The sequence below is a fragment of the Malurus melanocephalus genome, unplaced genomic scaffold (assembly GCF_030028575.1).
Source record: "Malurus melanocephalus ecotype Western Australia unplaced genomic scaffold, MMel_1.1 scaffold_160, whole genome shotgun sequence".
Taxonomy (NCBI): domain Eukaryota; kingdom Metazoa; phylum Chordata; class Aves; order Passeriformes; family Maluridae; genus Malurus; species Malurus melanocephalus.
Window position 1 is genome coordinate 1,148,117 of NW_026623392.1, and position 19,271 is coordinate 1,167,387.

The window sequence follows — 19,271 nt, forward strand, 5'->3', positions numbered from 1 at the left end:
TTGTARAGAACTTTTTTGCTACAATCTGAGTCTTCAAAACCAGATATTGAAGGGACTGAACATGTAAGAGGAAGGCGGAGATTACATGTTAAAGATCCTTTGCATTAAACAATCTTTCTTAACCATTCCATAATCCTGACCAATACTTACGTGATTACTGATACAGAAAGATATGAAAAAAACCCCACAGTCTAAAAAGGTGGGTAGAAACACCTGAAATCTCTATAAGCATGGATACAAAATAGGTGAATCCCTCATTGCTATGACAAGCAAGAGAAACAAATCTGTACCGACACTGCTATGATTAAACATCGACAGTCTTGCCTACAAAATGAGCAGTAACAGCAGAAATTTGTTTTCAACAAGTTACTGTTCTAAATACTTTTCTGCCCAGTATAAGTGGGGAGAGTGGCGTTTTAGATTTGGTTAATGTACTGTTTTGAGACCCACTCCATTTTGTGAAAACTCAGGTAAAATCAACTGTGACTGGTAGTTAGAGTGCCCTGGATGGAAATAACTGAGAGAAGGATTCTATATTAAAGGTCAGTCTGCAAATTTATTTATTTAGCAGAAGTCTTAATTATACTACAAAGCATATAACTACATTTCAGAACAACTAGGAATAACAGAAATTTCTTAGAGCCTTTGTTAGCCATACTGATTTCTTTACATGCAAATATATCAAAGAAAATTAACTTTTCTTATGGTCTTTCCAGGACTTGGTTAATGAAGGCCATTTTCAGAATCAAGCAAAGCTTCTAACTTTCAACCTTTCTTAGTCTGTGTCTTCAAAGCACAGGATCCCAACAGCATTTCACTGGTGGTTCTGAGGACCTACTGTCTTTTGCATGAAAACCAAGGACCCACCAGCCTCACTCAGAGTTATAACACACCCTGTTTGAAAAGGTCAGAGAAAACAAATATTTCAGCAAAGCTAATTGAAGGCACATGTACAAGGAAAGTAAAACACAACATATTTCAGAAGTATAGTCAGCTATTTCTTCGTAATGCAGCTGGGAGGCACCCCTCTCATTATGTAAAAATCACRTATATTGCATAATTATTGTGAAGTTACAAGATACCTTCCTTTTGCAAAGAGGAAATATGATTTTTCAGCCATCTGTTTAATAAAAACGTCTGTCTGGCAGACAAAAGTCTTTTTTTTTTCCATTTTTTAAACTGCTTGCCATAAGAATGGCATTCAATAAACATTGTAAATAGATGCCTAAGCATCAATATCCTCCACATAGTAAAAGAAAGGACAAAACATAGGAAGCAGTGCCTCAGAGAAAAATTTTTATAGTATTAGGCAACATTCAACAGCATGCACAGGTGAAAAACAAGCATTTCTGTTGCTAATGTACACTCTGAAAGAAATATTTCATTTACTGGCAAATAGATGTGTGTGTCATTAGCCTACCACAACTCACCCTCTGCATGGCTCCAAACAAATCAAAAAACTAATGTAAACAACCCTTTCCATAAATTGGAGCTGATTCACAATAACAAGATAGTAAAAAGAGTCACGAATTGCTCTGACTGAACTCACAGAAACATTTCTAACAATATAAAAATCCTGAACTTCATAGCTGTGATTTCCTAAGGAAGAACATAAAGGAAGGCTTCAATCTATCACAGTATTTTTATTTTTTTTATTAAAAAAAAAGTCTCCATCAAGCTATTACCTGAACACATACAATCTCAAAATACTAATTTCTACAAAGTTCCTTCTGTTTTATTTGCATCATTTTGGAGGTGTTGGGATACCAGTGTCAGAACACAATTGAGTATATGTGATGTGGACTTCAAATCCTTACTTGCTTGTTCAGAAATATTTTCTTCAGAGTATGAGCGGGAATCATCTTTCTGCATAAGTAATACCTCCAATTAACAATGCTTTCCAGGAATATTCCTACATTATCCAGAGCAGACAAATAATAAAAGTGTATCAGTACAGGGATGCTGCAAAAGTCAAACCAAACCACTTGTTAGCCAACCTCTAATGGCTAAAGCAAGCCTTCTTAGTCCTTGAAAAAGATCATTATGCATCTTTCAGTTACCAAAGATAATACAGACTTGTCAAGAATGACTAGGTATCTTCTTCTGGGTAGGTATTTGTATCCACTATCATCAGAGATGTCTGATTTTCTAAAGTTAAACTCTATGCAGAGGAATAGTTACTAACTGGAACATGTATCTATAAATACAACATAGGCAATTATTAGAATTAGCATTAAGATCCTTGAGATTCAATTTCAAACTTCAGCTGCAGTGACTCCAAGGGCTTCTGTAGCATTATTCTTGGTGAGTAAATAAATATAAATGGGATAAAATATCATTTCTGGGGAACTTCAGAAATTTCTCTGCCTGTTATGTAGCTCTCTGCTTTGGGTTAGGCATTCTAAAAAAGGCTGCCATTCCCTCAAAATTGAATGTGACTCTGACATGGAAGAACAATTAGGGGGAAAAAACCCCAAAGAAACCCAACCCAAACCTGTTTGTTAGTACAGGTAAAAACAGGACAATTTGGTGTCAGTTTATTGTCCATATACTTGGAAATAAAATACATTTATAAATGGGTATGCCAGGTCACAACCCACCMAGTCTCTCCCCTGCAGTCTGGCAGCAAAGGAACAGCTCTTGGTAGYCCAAGGACTATCCCCAGTGTTCCAGTGCAGGGCTGCACCACAGACCACTGGCTCCGGTATTTTCTCTAATGGAGATTGGGCACACAAATGTGGGCACACATCCCAAAATAACTCATCAAATCCTTTTAYACACAAGTTTTCAAGGACAAGARTTTTWACTTAGATTTCAATACTGCCAAAAYTGGAAGGAGAAACACCACAGGTACCCACTGACRCACATTTTGTACCAACAAATGTCCAAGAAAAAGTGACCAAGGCTTTCGTAACAGGCTTTAAACATGATGAAAGTCCTCTTCCCTTCAGTCCTCTTCTTCAGTCAGCAAACTGCTCTATTTTGGCAAAAAGAAGAGATTTCTCTTTTCCATCAAGCAATTCCTACATGAACTGGGCTTCACTTCACTAGTGGCAGGTGACAGCAGTGGTACAACCCAGTTGTCATGAAAAAGCTGAGCAACAGCCTGAAGGTGCTGTACTGTACTGGGGGATGGAGGGGCAGAGCTGCACCATCTTAMACTTTCAAACAACACCATGTCCTCTAGCACTTGGGATAATCTGGGCATTTAACACTTGCTAAACAGCTTCAGTACATGAAAACAACACAAGGCTTCAACTGACCAGAGGCAAGGATGTAGAACTTCYCAGGTATCTGCATGGGAATATATTTTAGGGACCACGGAAAAATAAGTGACACGTGTCCAAAACAAACAGTGCTGAGATTATTATGGCATTCTGGTAACTCCTGAACATGCCTYTGCTCAATAAAGCATAAAAAATCAACTGTTCACATCTGTTCTGAAGGAAATGTCCTATACCTAGCAGCATGACCTAGATGCTTTTGTTTTTAAGAGGAAGTATACAAAACTGCTAGATCACAGACAGAAGAACAGCTCACCATGTAGCTTACACATCCTCATTGTGGATTTCAGAATCTAGGCTCCTGAAACATCTTGAAATGAATGAGTTGTGCAAGACTGCTTAAATTACTTTGTTATTAAATAATACAGTACGAATGATGAGATTCTGATTCATTTCTCATTAAAATTCTCTCTGATGCRAGGCTCCCCACATACTGGCACAGAAATGCAACAATGGAATTTGAAGATTGATTGTTTTCTTTTATGTTTCTATATAATGATGAATAATAGGTCTAATGATAGATCTTGCAATAGTGCTGTGAATCTTTTTTTCGTAATTTTGAAATAGACTAGCTGGGAACTTCAACTCAACATGAAACAATAAATGATCAATGGATCTCTGACAGCCAGCTGGAAGAATGGCAGCAAGTTATCTTGTACATCTTTTGCAAATATTAAATGTCTGCAGGCAAGTAAATACAGGGATAACTCAGAAAACACASTGAAGAACTATTTCACAGAATTCTATTTAGCTTTCATCCACAATAAAACTTAGATGAGGTCTCCAGCACAACAACACAGACACTCAATATGTTTATCTGCCTGGCTTGATATATATAGAATCTTACAAATAGTTCAGTTCCAAAACAGGACTAGCAACCAAGATAGTAGCATCAGATGCCAATTGTGCTGCCAAACATCACTTAAAGGGGTACATTTGCAGAGGTGCATCTCTTTTCTAYGGGAAAAATATGTTAATGAAGAAAAAAGGGAAAACACTAAGTTACTAAACTTTAATTATTAAAGATGACAAACAACCTATCATTGAGTCTTTTCAAGAAAGAGAAATGAAGGTTCAGCATGRTTAGTGACAGCAGAAGAAATATAAAATCCTTATGTTCAGAAATCCAGAAACAATTTACATTCTCAATTCTACCCCTTGTGACTGATGCCACTGAATATAAYTTTCCTGAAGTCCTTCTTTGGTTCAGGTTCCAGAAACATCCTAATGCTTGTGTCAACCATACCTCCATATGGTGAACCCTTCAGCCTCCTGAATTTTAAAACTGAACTGCGAGATCCTTTAAGTGTTGGGAGAGGTAGCTGTTTATTCTTATCCTGTTAGCTTGAAAGAGACTGTAGACATCCTACAAATCTTGTCTTGCTGCTATGCCTCATGTGCTCTGGTGGTCTAGAAGATAGTATTTCAGTCCATTTAATGTAAACTGCATGAACTGATACACTCCTAGAGGAGATACCAGTCCTTAAACACAAAAACACAATGATAATCACATATTCAAGGAATCCTGAGTTATCAATCACTGAGCAGGGACACTGAAACCTTTCACCAGCTGCAGATTAAAATCTCCCTATTAGGAAATTTATCATTTGGAAAATGCCATCCAGTGCCCTGTGAAGAATGGGTTTATGGTTGACAGACAAAAGATTGCAGAATCACCAACAGCCCTTGTCACCCTTGMTGACAGCATTATTCAAAAGACATAAACAAGTCAGGAAGATGCCTTTTTGACTTCCAGTCATCCTTTCCAGRCTAGATTCTAGTTTTTCTCACCCTATAAGTAAACTCACTACTTCTTCCAATAGAGGCTTTCTTGACAGTAGGAGCAAGACCTGACTATATAATGACTTTGAAAGAACTGAATTAACTTTGCAACTTGAAAAGTTACTCACCAGAGATAATGAACATAAATACCCACCCTTACATCTGCTAAAGTCAGAAGGGTTGAATAGAAAAAAACCAGAAAAAATGCGACACTTCTCTATAATTTGGGCTTGCAAAGAAAGGTAGGTTAAAGAAAACCCCTTTTTATTAAAATAGTGGAAACCAGCACTACAATTAGTCACAGCATAGTAAAGAGGTGACTCTATCCTGCCTCCACATTTATCCATACACAACTTTATTAGAATAAGGTAGCCCAAACATACTTGCAACACAGTACTTTGGGCAAAATTATTATATTTAGTTTTGTGAGACCCTGCGCCTCACAACTTAATGACATACCTGGATCAGCAGGAYACCAAGAGGGGGAATTGTGACTACCACAATACAGGCCTGGCCACTGACAGCATATGCASCCTTTGGCAGTATCTAAAATCATGACATTTCAGATTAAGGTATATATTTTATATTTCTTATTCTATATATTTCTATAAATATATATATATGTCTATATATAGCAAAAGTTTTAACACATAAGCATCTTTGCTCACTATCTCTGTTCATCAGATGTAGCTTACAAACTGTACTTTGCAGTGGTAGTTTCAGAGTTGGCAGCTCTGCAAGTCACAATGAAGTCACTTCTCTCTTCTGAGCACAACAGCCAAATCTAATTCAGTGTATCCAAGTCATCTACAATCCAGAAATCTCTGCCACTATTATACCATGGTTTGGGAYTTTTATAACCACTCCTGCACAAGCAAACCTATTCAAGTGGCTGGGACTTGGCCTAAGCAAAGTGAATAGGGTCCTTATTGCATCAGGTAAAAAGAAATCAAAGGTCATCTCTTGGCAGTAGAGCCTGAACTTATTTGTGCTTGAGGGCAGATTATTACAGCACACTGACCCTCACCTGACGTCACTTAATGCTTCAGGCAAAATACCCATGTGTCTGCAAACTGAAAAATGGGGACTTAACATGTGAATGTGAGACTGCTTCAATCTGCAAGAMAACAAGAACAGCCTATTACAGAATGCTGGCAAAGAAAGCCAAGTAACTCCTCCAAAACTCTGGACTTCACTTGCTGCTTTACATAATCTCTATGCCAGAGGTCACAGAGTGATCTTCAAAAAAAACAGCTGACCAAATTTCAAATATTGTGGTTTGGATTTTTGTTTTTTTTTTTTTTTAATCAGAGTCTACTCCTGTTGCACAAACTCCTCAAAGTCAGAGTCTTACATAGTTACTTTTAATCTTCTACTTGAGTACTCACTGCTGGGGATAGGTGAAGACTTGCTGAAAGGAATGCAACTCGATTGGAATYACTCTGCTTACTGCTTCACACTGTGCCCCCTGGTTTAACATCATAGCTGTATGATCTGAGGAAATAGGCGTTTTGAAAAGCCCTTCTACACAGCTTTAAGAAAACAGCAAAACAAAAAGCAGAAACAAACCTCACCTTTCTGAATGTTCAAATGCCAGAAAGATACATTTAGAAATAGTTTCTCCCCCTCKTCCCATTTCAAAGCAGTAGAAACAATCACAACAATATCACAAGTACTAGGGTTCAAAATGAAATCAGAAAATGACAGTTTCTGACCAATTTTAACAGTATGAAAGCAGCAAAGATATTTTAGCCCTATCATGTCCTCATGATGCAAAACTGCATAAGGACATTTTTCTTGTTTAAARTAATTTCTAATTATTATTATTTAATTTTTAAACATGCTCACAATTATCACTTCGCATTGAGCCATAGGGTGATGAATTTGGCCAGGAACAAATACAGGCAGAAGGCATAGCTTTATGACAACTGATTCATTACAGCAGCATTGTGAGTGCCTAAGTAATAAATCTGAACCTGAGCCTGCAAAACTGTAAACATTCCTATGGGAAGAAACGAAAGTATCCAATTGCCTTAATCTGAGCAAATCTCTGAGCTGGAGGGGGTGGGTAAGAAAGAAAGAAAAAAATAGACAATCTTTTTGGCATGAAATACATATTAATGAGTATAAGCAATGCCTGAAGAAGAAAATGAGTATAAGAAATTACATTTTAATGGTAACTTATCACTAGCAAAAAATCAAAACTGACATCCTGTCTTAACCCCTGTGTTTCAATACAYGAACAGTACTTCCTGGGGCAACAAAACTGAACAATACTAACAGTTAATAGTTAACACACTCTATTCTTTTAAATCCTTATTCTTATGCTGGTTTAGTGAAGTACTTCAATTCCACATAGGGACCCTGAGAAKCTGCAGAGGTTTGCCCACCTTTCCCTGCTAACTTCCCCAGTGAATGTAGCTCCACAGAACTACAAGAAAATGAGACAGAGCTTTCATTTCTGCCAGATTAAGTAATTCCATCCATTCCACACAATTTATCACTCTTTAGAGCAGCTTGTGTCATGGGATGACATTTTATTGTAATTATGCAGGGTGGGATTGGACAAGCTCTCGCTTTTCTTTGCCAATCTGATAAGCAAAAATATTTCTTTTTTTTTACTTTCATAGAAACTACATGTTTTAGATAAAAATAACCAAACCAAAATACAACTATAACATACAACCAATAAATAGTCTGACGTTACCAAGTCACGACTACAGCAATCACCTTTACTGTGGAAAAAAAAAAATCCAGGACATCTGAAAACTTTCCAAGTCAACATTTACTCTCAGATTAGAGTCAATAGTTTTGCTGAATTTGCCATTTAGAGATAGGTTTGTCCTTCCATGCACTTCTCTGCAGCTAATCCAAAGGAAGCATCAGGGGAATTCACTTGATTCAGGATTACAGATTTTAGTAATAACAATATTCAAGTATCCAAGTGACGTTTTTCTCCTGGGGGAGCAGTATCCATGCTCACATWTATCCAAGTGCTGATCCATCAAGACCAAGCACAACAGATGTTTTTCACCAAGAAGCAGGTTTCATGAAGAAGGGGTTTTWAAAAGGGCTTCTTTATTCATCCTTTTCCCAAAACAAGAGCAAAGAAAACACAATTCCAACTCGGATATCATGACTCACATAGAAGGCAACAGGCAGGAAACTGCACTACTTCTATCAGTGTTCCAGACAGTATCCTCAGGCTCCCAACAAACACTGAACTTKGGGAAGCCTTCTCCTGTTCTCTTATCTGTCCAGGCCATGCAGTCCCGAAGGACAGACCCTGCCCCACCTCTTGGGTCAGTTGGGTCCAAGGTGTGGCATCAGCCCTGCTTGCTCAGTGACTGAGACAAATTGGGAGAGCCTGCTCGCAACCAGGTTTCTCTGCTAAGCTTCATTTTGATACATGAAGAGGTCAATACAGCCCAGACAAAGATAAAGTTCAGAAGTTGAAAGTTTGGAAGTTGGAATGTCTGTTGTCACGGCAGTTATCCCATGTATTTAACAAAAAGGGGACTATTCTTCTATTAACGTTAGTATTTTAAGCTTGGGTTTAAGAAAAAAGCACAAGTAAGCAAAGTGAAATTARCCAGAATAATGTTTAAAAAGGGTCGTTTTCTGTATTTCTCTCTACACTTCATCATATATGGCTACGTATAATTCATGAGTTTAGAGCAGTCTTACAGGAAAGGGAATAAAGGATCACAGTTACAAACAAGTGGCTCCTCTGCAAAGGGCTGAATTTTATCCAAGAATTTTTCTGGTACCCAGAGAATCTTCCAAAGGCTCTAGTTCCTGGAACCAACTATACAACAAGYATAACTTGTTAAGTTAAAGAACAAGTTACTAACTCTCGTAYTGTCWAARRAAAYACTGGAAACTCMTGGCTGAAACCAGCAGCATTGCTTTCCAATGACAAGAGTACATCACGTGGGAGTGGCCTGATCTGAAAGACACTGAAGTTACAGATAACCTTTTCCTTGACTTTACTGGCTCTTAAATAAAAGCATTAAATAAAAGAGCATTAAATAAAAGAGATAGTGGCTCCGACACTCACTGAGAAAAAAAATCTACAGAACTGATGGGGAAAAAAAAGGATTTTTTTTAAAATAAATTTTTCCATATAAGGAGCCTGGAATCTTCCTGTGAAGGGAAATTCCAAAACCAGGACCAAAATAAATACTGAAGGGGGATGCCAAGTAGSAGCAGTACAGAACTGATGTGAAATAGCCAACAAGCAAGACCTTATGCTGTGATTTGGAGAAACACAGTAACAAACATAAGAGACACATACTACATAATTTAGGTTCATTCATGTACAACAAATATTTTTATTCCAATGACTTTTTTTTTTAGCATCTTTGCATGCAAACTATTTTTCAGGAAATTTAATAGTTGACCAACATCCTGTAATTATCATACCTTGTTCAGAGATAAAGGAACAAGTTCAGAGATAAAGTAAGACRCCAATGGCCTCGATGAGAAGCACAGAGCAGCCAATGGGAGTGTTGAAAGCAGAAGSCCACATTCCAGGAACTCACACATCCATCACCTAAGCAGCCCACAAGGCTACTTGCCCTCACAAGGACCAGCCTGAGATCCTATCTGGATTTCTAGTGCAAGAACAGTTCCTGTGGAGAAGCCCCACATTTAACACTTGGTACCACCATTTTAAAAATATGTAACAGTACATGGTGCTGACAAGTGCTGACTGTTTAACAGCAACCACAATTATGAACACTGACCCATCTCTGGGAATGCCATAMCCCTGCAGGGTTACACAAATTTGATGTGTGACATGACACTCAAGTCCTCAAGAGAAAAATGGGTGGGACAGAATATTYCAGGAGGAGAGAACCGAGTTGGTTAAAATTACAGAATGTGAATCTGTTATTGTCAACTAACACAAAGATCAAAAATTAACAAAAAGATAATCAGGCAACACTAAAACACATGGTTTCAGCTCTGCTCCCTTCATACAGAGTAAGATACGAGGTAAAATCGATGTCTATCAGATCATTCTGTTAATCAATCTTTTTTTATTTATATCTGCTTAACATCCCTCTAATTAATCTTCTAAATTAAGTACYAAACCATGCATTCTTCCTAAAAATCTACTATATATGAGGAGAATTATCTAGTGAAAAGTACTGCCTATCCTGAACAAAAAAGAAGCTATTTCAAACACTTAACCTGCTATACATAAACAATGCAACCACGTTCATTGATCATATATGGAACCATACACACTCATAACTGAATTAGCTTTAAGATTACCCAAGTTATTGTCCACACTGCATTTYGATCAGGTAGAGCTGCTGCCTTAAAAGAACTAATAACTGAACTGTATATGTACCTACTCAAGGGAACAAGACTTGTCATAGAATCTTTTCTTCAGCCAGCACTGTCACCACTGGAAGCATTTCACTATTAAAAGCTACAAATTTTTTTCCCTATCAGTTCTGTGGTAAAAGTGCTGCTATCAAGGTCCAAAGTCCTTAAGAAGTTGGTTTGACACAGTAAGTTTTCTTTTMGTTTTTTCCTACTTGCAAAAAATAACAACTTTTCAAACTTGAAGCCTGTTATGATAACACAACACTACAGGGGACACAGCTAAAATTGCTTATGCATGGTTGACTTTGGAGTTCCTTGGGTTTTTTAAGTGCTTAACCATCACATCTTACTACTCTGAAACAGAATTTAAAGCCCACAGAACTGTCTGCAATGATTGCACTTCACTGTAAATGATAAACCTGATTTTCAAAGTAAAAAAAAAAATCTCAAGTACTGCTAAGTGTCTGACTAGCACTTCACTTCTGTGGTGAATAAAATTGCCACTGTGAACAGTCTGAATATCAAACATCTGATGTCACATCACAGAGAACTGAGACTGCAACTCTTCTGTTGTCACTATCTGCACAGAATCACACACTGAGGCTAATATGAGTCTTGAAGCTGATCCTGCTTTTTTGTTTTCAGCCTTCATTTAATGCATGTCGGCCTAGGACAGTTACTTAGTTTGTTCTACAGCAAAAGCAAAGGTTTGGTACTGAGRTCATGAAACTCATTACTGCCTGGGAGCAACGTAATTGATTTTCTACAATTAAATCTGCTGGAGCTTTGAAGGACCCTGGTGTATGAAATGCAGAAAGACAGGAATCTTGCTCATGCAACACCTCCAAATGTTTCTGAGAGTTAGTCAGAAATCAAAAGTTGCTCCTTCAATTACAATGGAGATGTTTCAGAGTAAAGTCACCATCAGCAAGACCTGGGATTAGCCCTGCTCCTAAATAAAACCCGACAAGTTATGTTCAGGCCACAATTATGATAAATAATCCATATTTCCTACCTATTACTCCCTTTGAAGGACTCCACACCAGCAGGCCTCACATTTCTAAATTTGCTAAAAATGCTGACTTTACAGCACTTCACTTGTTGAAAGGCAGTCTCTCCCCCTAGTCCACTTAATTCCATTCTCCCACTAGATTCCCTGGAAATGGAGTTCCCTGGTGATGGAAAACAAAGCATGAAGAATTACAGGTGTCTAATGACTTTCAGCAATATCCAGTTTAATTTCAAACCCCTGATGATACTGAATAGATTAAAATAACATCAACCAGTAGATTACTACTAAGTTTACACCAGAAAGAAGTCCAAGTTGGCAGGCTACAACTTGGTAGATCAACTTTCTARGAGTGCATTGGCAGCTCCACAAACAGCAGTAAACTCAGACAGATTTGGGCTATTTTCAGTTCCTGCTCTTGCCACAGAAGATAGGAAAAACATGCACAACAGAATATAAAGAGCCCATCAGGCAACTATTTAATCCATTATACTATACCCTTGTATTGAACTACTAACCTGCTAACCAGTGACTTAGTGGTTTCTGACTAAAAAAAATAAACCACACTGAGTCATTAATAGGTGACCACACATCAAGTTGCAAATATTTCTATTACTTTTTATGGCTATTCATTATATTKATGCACCAATTTTTCTGTCATCTCTGCTAGCAGACATCATCATGCCCTTATTATATAAACCCATTGTACTCAAATCTTGAATATAGGTCAGTTTTGCTGATCCTGTGACTAAAAAATTCTTTTTAAAATAAAAAAATACACAATAAAGAAATTACACTGACAAGAACTAAGGTGACAAAAAAAGCTAAGACTTCTTTACCTTGAATAAAGAATAGCTGAGTAGACAGATAATGAAAGAACGCAGCTCTGAAACAGCACAGAGACAGTGAGTAGAAACCAAGCATAATTCTCTTTATAAGTGAATAAACAAACAGGATCAGGCAGAAAATTTGAAAGAAGCAAAAGGAAGTAGTTTTTCCACACAACATATTAACCTGTGGAACTCACTGCTGTCAGACTTGCTAAACTGTTCACGTGTCTGGAATCTGGAAAAAAATAATTTGGATGAATTAATGTCAATTGTGTCAAGTGCTACGAAACACACAGGTGTGGRCACACTGACAGCTGCAAAAATGTAAAGCTATAGCTTGAGAAGAAAAGATATTTCAAGATTCCTCAGTGCTACAGCTCATACCCGTGTAGTCTGACAACTGAGCACAAACAGCTCAAGTGTTGGTAGAATTAAACGAGAGATGGTAACAAAGCCAGAGGCAGGAAAGCGTGAAGAGAAACACCGAACGCCAAACACGGTTCATGCTTCGCCAAAAGATCTGGCCCAAAGCAAAAACAATTGCAACACGCATTCTTTGTAAGGAGAGTTATCCACTTCTTTCCCTCTCCCGTGCAAACTGCTGGATTCGGCTCAGACTACGTGCAGCTACGGCTGCTGGTGGGACACCGAGGCAAAACGAAGCAGCTCCTTATACTGCCTCTGGATGCAGCTCCTGGAAACCGAGCGTGCGAGGAAAGCAGCTTTGAAATGGCTACTTACACAGCCAAAACACGCGGCGCAGGAATCCCGCGGAGCGGAGCGGAGCGGAGCAGAGCCGAACGCGCTCCCGCAGCCGGGGCACAGCCAGAGCCCGGGGGGCCGCGGCTCTGAGCGCTCACCCGGCACGGAGCACTCCCCTCAGCGCGGCCTCGGGCTCCGCCACGGCCAAGAGCCGCCGCCCCAGCGCTGCCCGCGCCCCCGACACGGCCACACGCCTGCCCTGCCGCCCACCTGGCGCGCCCACCCTGCCCGGCCTTGCCTCGCCTCACCGCTCCGCGCCGGCGTCCCCTCCGGGCGCCCCGCGACCAGGCGCTCTASGGGGCGAGAGCGCTGAGAGCCGCGCGTCCCCCGGCGCATGGGAGGCGGCGCGCCCTGGGCCGGGAATGCCGGAGCCCCGCAGGACCCGAGCAGGTTCCCGGCGGCTCCGGGGCTCAGCCACAGCCCTTTCCCCGCTCCCCTCGCTCCCGCCCGCCGCCCGCGCTGGAGCCKCGCTCTGCCTGCTGCCACCTGCCGGCCACAGCGCGCACTCCCGCCCGCTCCCGCTCCCTCCCTCCCTCCTTCCCCCGGCGGGCCGGCGCTCAGCGGGGATGTCCAGAGGCGATGTCCAGCGGGGATGTCCAGAGGCGATGTCCAGCGGGGCAGCCTGCGGGGCGGAGGCGCAGGGGACCGCACCTCGCAGCGCCGCCGGTACGGGGACGTGCCTGGGAGAAGGTGGGGTATGGCGGGGGCTGCCCGCGATTGCCCGGGCCGGGAGCGCAGGTGCCCCCCGCGCCAGCCCCAGGCGCTCCCAGCCCCGCGCGGTGCCGGCGGCGCTCCGAGGTGTCGGGGAGCGGAGCGGGACCGGGATGGACCCTCCTCTGCAGGAGCGGCCGGGCAGGTGCCGCTGGCGGGGCTCCGTTCGGAGCGGCCCGGCAGGGGAACGGGTACATTGTACTCCATCAGTGCGCAGCTCCTCCAGCCCTTCGCTCTTTGAGACCACGGCACTAAGGCACCCCGTACTGCTGCCCTCACACACTACAAGAAAACCCGAGAGACAACTGTCATCCCCACTTACCGGCTGGGTGAAAGACCATCTGCTTCCAGAAAAAATACTGACAACTAGGAAATAATACATGCTCCTGACARTGTTTGCTTCAAAGTCTGAGATTTGAAACGGAGCCAGTAACAGYGATACACTGGCACTGTGAAGAGCACAGCACTGATAAGCAGCTATGAGGAGGATCTTCTCTTGGTAACTTTTGAGTTAGCGTCTGAGSAAAAAGACTGGAATTGTGTCCCTGTTCCTGATTTATATTAAGTTTACTGGACCTAAGATCCCTAAGGGCATTTTCACTGAAAAGAGCAATAAAGTGTCCAGCATGACCTCTAAGCCTTAGAACCAGATAGTCACTGGCAACAATTCATTGCAACATTTAGGTTTATGCCTTAAAAAACCCACAAAATTATTATTATTGTTGTTGTGCTGGAACTGGCCCAACCAGGTGAATGTACTTATTTTAGAGTGCAGCAAAACAGGTTGTTTTTTCTTGCCAGCATTTTGGGCTCCATTACACTTGAACCCAGAAAAAAAGAGTAAAAGATGATGTGTTGACCGTACAATCCATTGCACAAAAAACACTCTTCTCATTCCCAAGTTCATGTATTGGTATAGGCTCTAAGCAAAGGATCTGCTGCAGAAAACTTACTTTTCCTGTGTATTCACCACACAATTGCCACAGTGCAGAGCTCCTAAGCAGTTTCAGATGCCTTGTAGGCATCATGGCAGATCTTGGTTGCAAAGAGACATCTGTACACGGCTGTACAAAGTTTTCTCACATGCAAGGAAAAGCTGCATTGTAGCACTTAGAGAAGGGTAGCTATGCTTTCTCCAAGAGGTCTCATTCATAGGAAGAGAAAGGGTTTGGAAACCACAGATTTAATCTAGAAAGAATTCTGCCAGTCCCTCCTGAGTTACGAGGTGGTTTGGCATCAGGTAGAACTTTACCTGTGCTTCAGAACCTAGACTGAAGCCTGTTTGGCAGTGGYAGACAATCTCCCAGGAAGCAAATGCTGTGCTGCTCTGACCATGACCTAATGAAGTAGGTAAGTGAGTGACTAATTACTAGGCCGGGTAGCATGTGAGCAAGACTAGCTCTGGCACGTTAGAGTATTTTAGTTCTAATCTCTGCTGCAGAGTACACATTCTACCTCATCTACTCTGCCAAATGCATGACTACCATTTGCTTCAGGGGGAGACACAACTGCAGCCAGATGGACTAGAGACAGGAGTCCTTTTCAAGGGCAAAGATCTAAATATTAATGTATTAATTATTTACTGTACTTTGTTTGCATGGTAGGATTGCTCTGCTTCCTAACTGCTGCTATTGGAGAAMGATTACTTAACCTGTGCCAGTCTGAAAATTAGCCACCAAATTCTATCTGCCCTCGGGGAAGAAGGACTTGTTCTATATTAATTGCAGCTGAACAGCATAAGCGTCTGCTGTGGAGRTCCCGAAGGCTCTTCAGCTGGGCACTGACAGCATCAGAAGAGTTGGAGCCTTGGTACATTAAAGYAGAAACTATAAGGAGGCCTTTTGAAAAACCAAGGAACGTAACTTGTCASTGTTTYCCCTCCCTGTCTCTTTTGCTGCCTKTAGTCTAATTTCCCTAACCTCCCTCTTGTTTCCTATTTAAGCTGTCTGTCATCATTGCATCTTCTCCTCCCCTTGCTGCTGCTGAGCTGCTCCGAACAGCATGCTTTGTGTTTTCCCAGCAGGGCAGGAGGAAGYTGTCCTGCTGCTGAGGGGGCGAGGAGCAATTCTTCCCACACCTTATCTGTGCTGCAGAACAACTGACACCCAGTTTGTTCGGAGCACTGCAGAGCTATTGGTCCCCTCACTCTACTGCAATGTTATCTGAGATCTTTCATCATCTCACATAACAAATGTGGCTATCTGATGAAAACCACCCAACATACCCAAGCTCTTGGCTGTTTTTTCTAAGACATGGACATCAAGGGGAATGTAAAATGGCATCATTCTTTCAAATTTTGAGCAAAACATAAATGCTTGAAAGAACACAGCATTCACTAGGAGATTAAATGAAATTGCAGTAATTAATGAAGGACAGCTTGTTTAAAGTTTTAATTTGGTGGTAGTAGATGTGGCAGAAAATAATCTTTTGAGAGAGGATGAACTCATCAAGCAAAGAAAGGTCTGAGTAGGACAGGAATCATAGAATCATAGAAACATTAAGGCTGGCAAACACCTCTAAGATCAYAGACTCCCAGCTGTTAACCCACCAYTGCCAAGCCCACCCCTGAACCATTCATCAAAGTGCCACACCGACATGGAACCACACGAATTAACCTACTTGATCATCTGTTCAGCACATGGTGATTCAGTCTCCCAGGTCTCCTTGAGTGAGGGCAGGGATAGCCACCAACACCACTCACCCAGCAAGCTGCAAAGRTTTCCTTTGAGATGCAAGGAGTGCTGGGGTATTTTTACTTCCAAAGCTGAAAGACTTCCCTGCCCATGAGCCAGTTCTTTGGCCAGCTGCCTCTGTGAAAGAGGAGGAATCTATTTCAATTGGTTTCATTAAAATTCTTTGTGTTACAGCAGCTTGGGAACAAGACATTAGTGCTACTTCAAAAATTCAGACAAGAGTACAGCACAAAATTGTAAGACTGGCCAACAGACGAGAAGGTGGAACAGCACTGCTGGACTAAACCTCTGCTTGCTGGTCACAAAGAATCATTTCACACTAACAGTGGGAATGAAAGTGTGTGAAAATCCCCATTGGGATAAGGAAAGAGAGAATCTGAGAAACGAGATTGTGGTAGAGTAGGAAGCTAGAGTTTCTCTCCCTTGAATTGCTTCAGCCACTTATTATTTGTTTCAATACTTCTCTGTGAGCCACTAATTGTCGCAGTGGGATCTTTCTGCTTCATTTCCTTCTCTTTGTGAGAGCAGGCGTCAACACTGCAAAGAGTTAGAAATCTGCAGCCTGGTATACAGAAGACAATGTCCAATTTGCAACATGTCCAGCATAGGTCAGTGGCACGGTTAAGCCTTGGAAAGTGTCTTTATACAAGCATTCGATTTTGAGATCTTAGGGGGAAAAAATCACTATTTCAAAACCCAAACACAAACAGAAAAAAAGAAAGACGGAGTAGTATTACAAGTTTTCTCTTCACCCCTTGATCTGTTACTCTTTAAGCAAGAGTATTTAGTAGAAAGAGTACATGACACCAAAGGAGAATAATAGTAGCTAGCCCAATTGCAGCTTASGTATCCTCAGGAGCAGCAGTGTTTTCTAGTTCACACTCAGAAACTGAGTTCAGAAAAGCCTGGTTTTGTCTTCACCTATGCCTTTCCCCAGAGCTAGATCAATCGTTCCTGTCAGATCCTTGTCTGAGAACAGTAGAGATGCATGAAAGTTCTTAATTAATATGTCACATTACAGAAATGGGAGAGCATGCCTGTTTGAAACGTATTGGACTTTGCATGAGAGGGCAAGTTCCAGGAATGGCAGTTCCCTGGGACCTGCAGCTGCTCTGGTCCCTGGTACCACTGCCTGCTTCTTAAGAAAAACTTCACAACAGCACAGCAGGACCAGTTGACTTTCTAGCCAAACAAAGAATTTGCCCTTCCCTCCTCCATATCAAGTATTTCTCTTTGGTCACACTGAAGGACTTCTCCTATTTCTCTTYGGTCACACTGAAGGATTTCTCCATGTTCTGGACAAGCACCAGCCAGGCCTTGTACAACTACACAGACCACATCCCTTGCTGAATAGTTGTCTTTATGTGGACAAATTCATTACTTTCTTCCATTGCTTTTTGCTAATCACCATCTTTAGTCCTTCAGAGCTAGTATTAYGAAACTTACTTCAAATAACCTGTCTACACATGTTTCTTGCTTAAGCCTTCCTTTTAAAACATGCTCACAGCAGAAAATATGAGTGAGAGGGAGAAGATTRCACAGATTTAGGCGAAGCAAAACTAGGCATTTAGAAAACATAAGAGTCATTCAACTGAGTGACTTTTTTAGCTCGTGTTTCTTATCTTTACTATCTAATAGCAAGACTGGAGACCTAAAGCACACAGATCATGTGCTGTTTTACATTTATTTTCCTTTGGTGTCTCTCAGCTGTATAATTTAAACCTTCTTTCCTTTACTATATCTGTAATTACAACACATTCTAATATTTACAAATGGAGAGTGACTTGGCAAAATAGTCGCTGCAGTCTGTCTGCCATCAGAGAGGCATTCTTCAAAAGGACCTGCCCACTGCAAGAAATGGAAGACCTGAACTCTTCGTTTAAAACCTAACTTGCTCTGAAAACAGCCATGCACAGTTGTAGGTCAATGGAAAACTGTTAAACAACTGGAGATTTAGACCAAAATAGTGGTTAGAAACMTTTTAGTGAACAACTAGATATGCCATGGTAAGTGGGAGCAAAGGGTGCCCAAACTGTTCAGAAACAAGCAGCCAGAAAGCAAGGCACTGTGCTAGGCAGCAAGCCTATTAATGCTTAATCCTGCCTTGGGACAGAGGTRGGAGCCCAACTCTTGGACCTTAGAAATAATCCCAGACTTCAGCATTTTTCACAGGTTRGAAAAGTAGATGCTCAGTCACCAATAAGCTTTGCCTAAGACATCTTTGTTTCCTCTTGATGCCAACGGATAATTACAAAGACCTATGATTAAGGCTGAGAACATCCAGTATTGTAGCTGAAAAGCACCTCTGAGACAAATAGGATACGCTGAATAGAAGAGTAGCTACAAACACCCAAGTCCCTCAGGATGCTCCTATGTCAGGGATTTATCAACAGGAAGGCATACACATGCAGTGTTACTGGCTGCAGCAGACAGGTGTGGCCAGAAGCTTCCAGTAAGAAGCTCTAAACCAGGATAATCAGCTCCATTTGGCACCACAAAGATGTGGTGGGGGAGAATCCATACATTGGCCCTCCTCTCTGCACTTTCTCTCTCATCACAAAGCCGTGCATATCTCCCCATGTTGCAGCTCTGCAAATGAGCCTCTGAGCAGTGTGAGAAGGACAGGATGATACTGAGGAAATTGTTCTTGAGCATGAGCTTTGACCCTTCTGGGCAGTGAATATGAACCACATGGGCTGGACAAGTCCCTGGCACATTAGCTGCCTTTGTGAAGTTATTTGCTTATTCAGAGGTGTGAAAATCTAAAAAACACTGTGGAAGCAATGGCACTGCTTGTGGTACTGAAACAGCATGGATTCTTCCTGGGCTGTTACGACTTCATAAATATTGACTTTGGATAAAC

At 41.3% G+C, this 19,271-nt stretch overlaps 1 protein-coding gene across 4 annotated transcripts in view; it reads right to left on the reverse strand.

The window, feature by feature from the left end:
• Positions 1 to 13,447, reverse strand: part of THSD4 (thrombospondin type 1 domain containing 4) — a 236,479-nt gene extending 223,032 nt beyond the window's left edge. Inside the window, exon 1 of one of the 4 annotated variants that reach the window (XM_057371864.1) lies at positions 13,253 to 13,447. The gene's annotated coding sequence lies outside the window, so the exon portion shown is untranslated. Of the gene's footprint in view, positions 1 to 5,770; positions 5,813 to 12,426; positions 12,791 to 12,983; positions 13,050 to 13,252 lie in introns of those variants that run through there. The other 3 variants (XM_057371865.1, XM_057371868.1, XM_057371869.1) reach the window with 3 other exon arrangements.
• Positions 13,448 to 19,271: the final 5,824 nt, after the last annotated feature.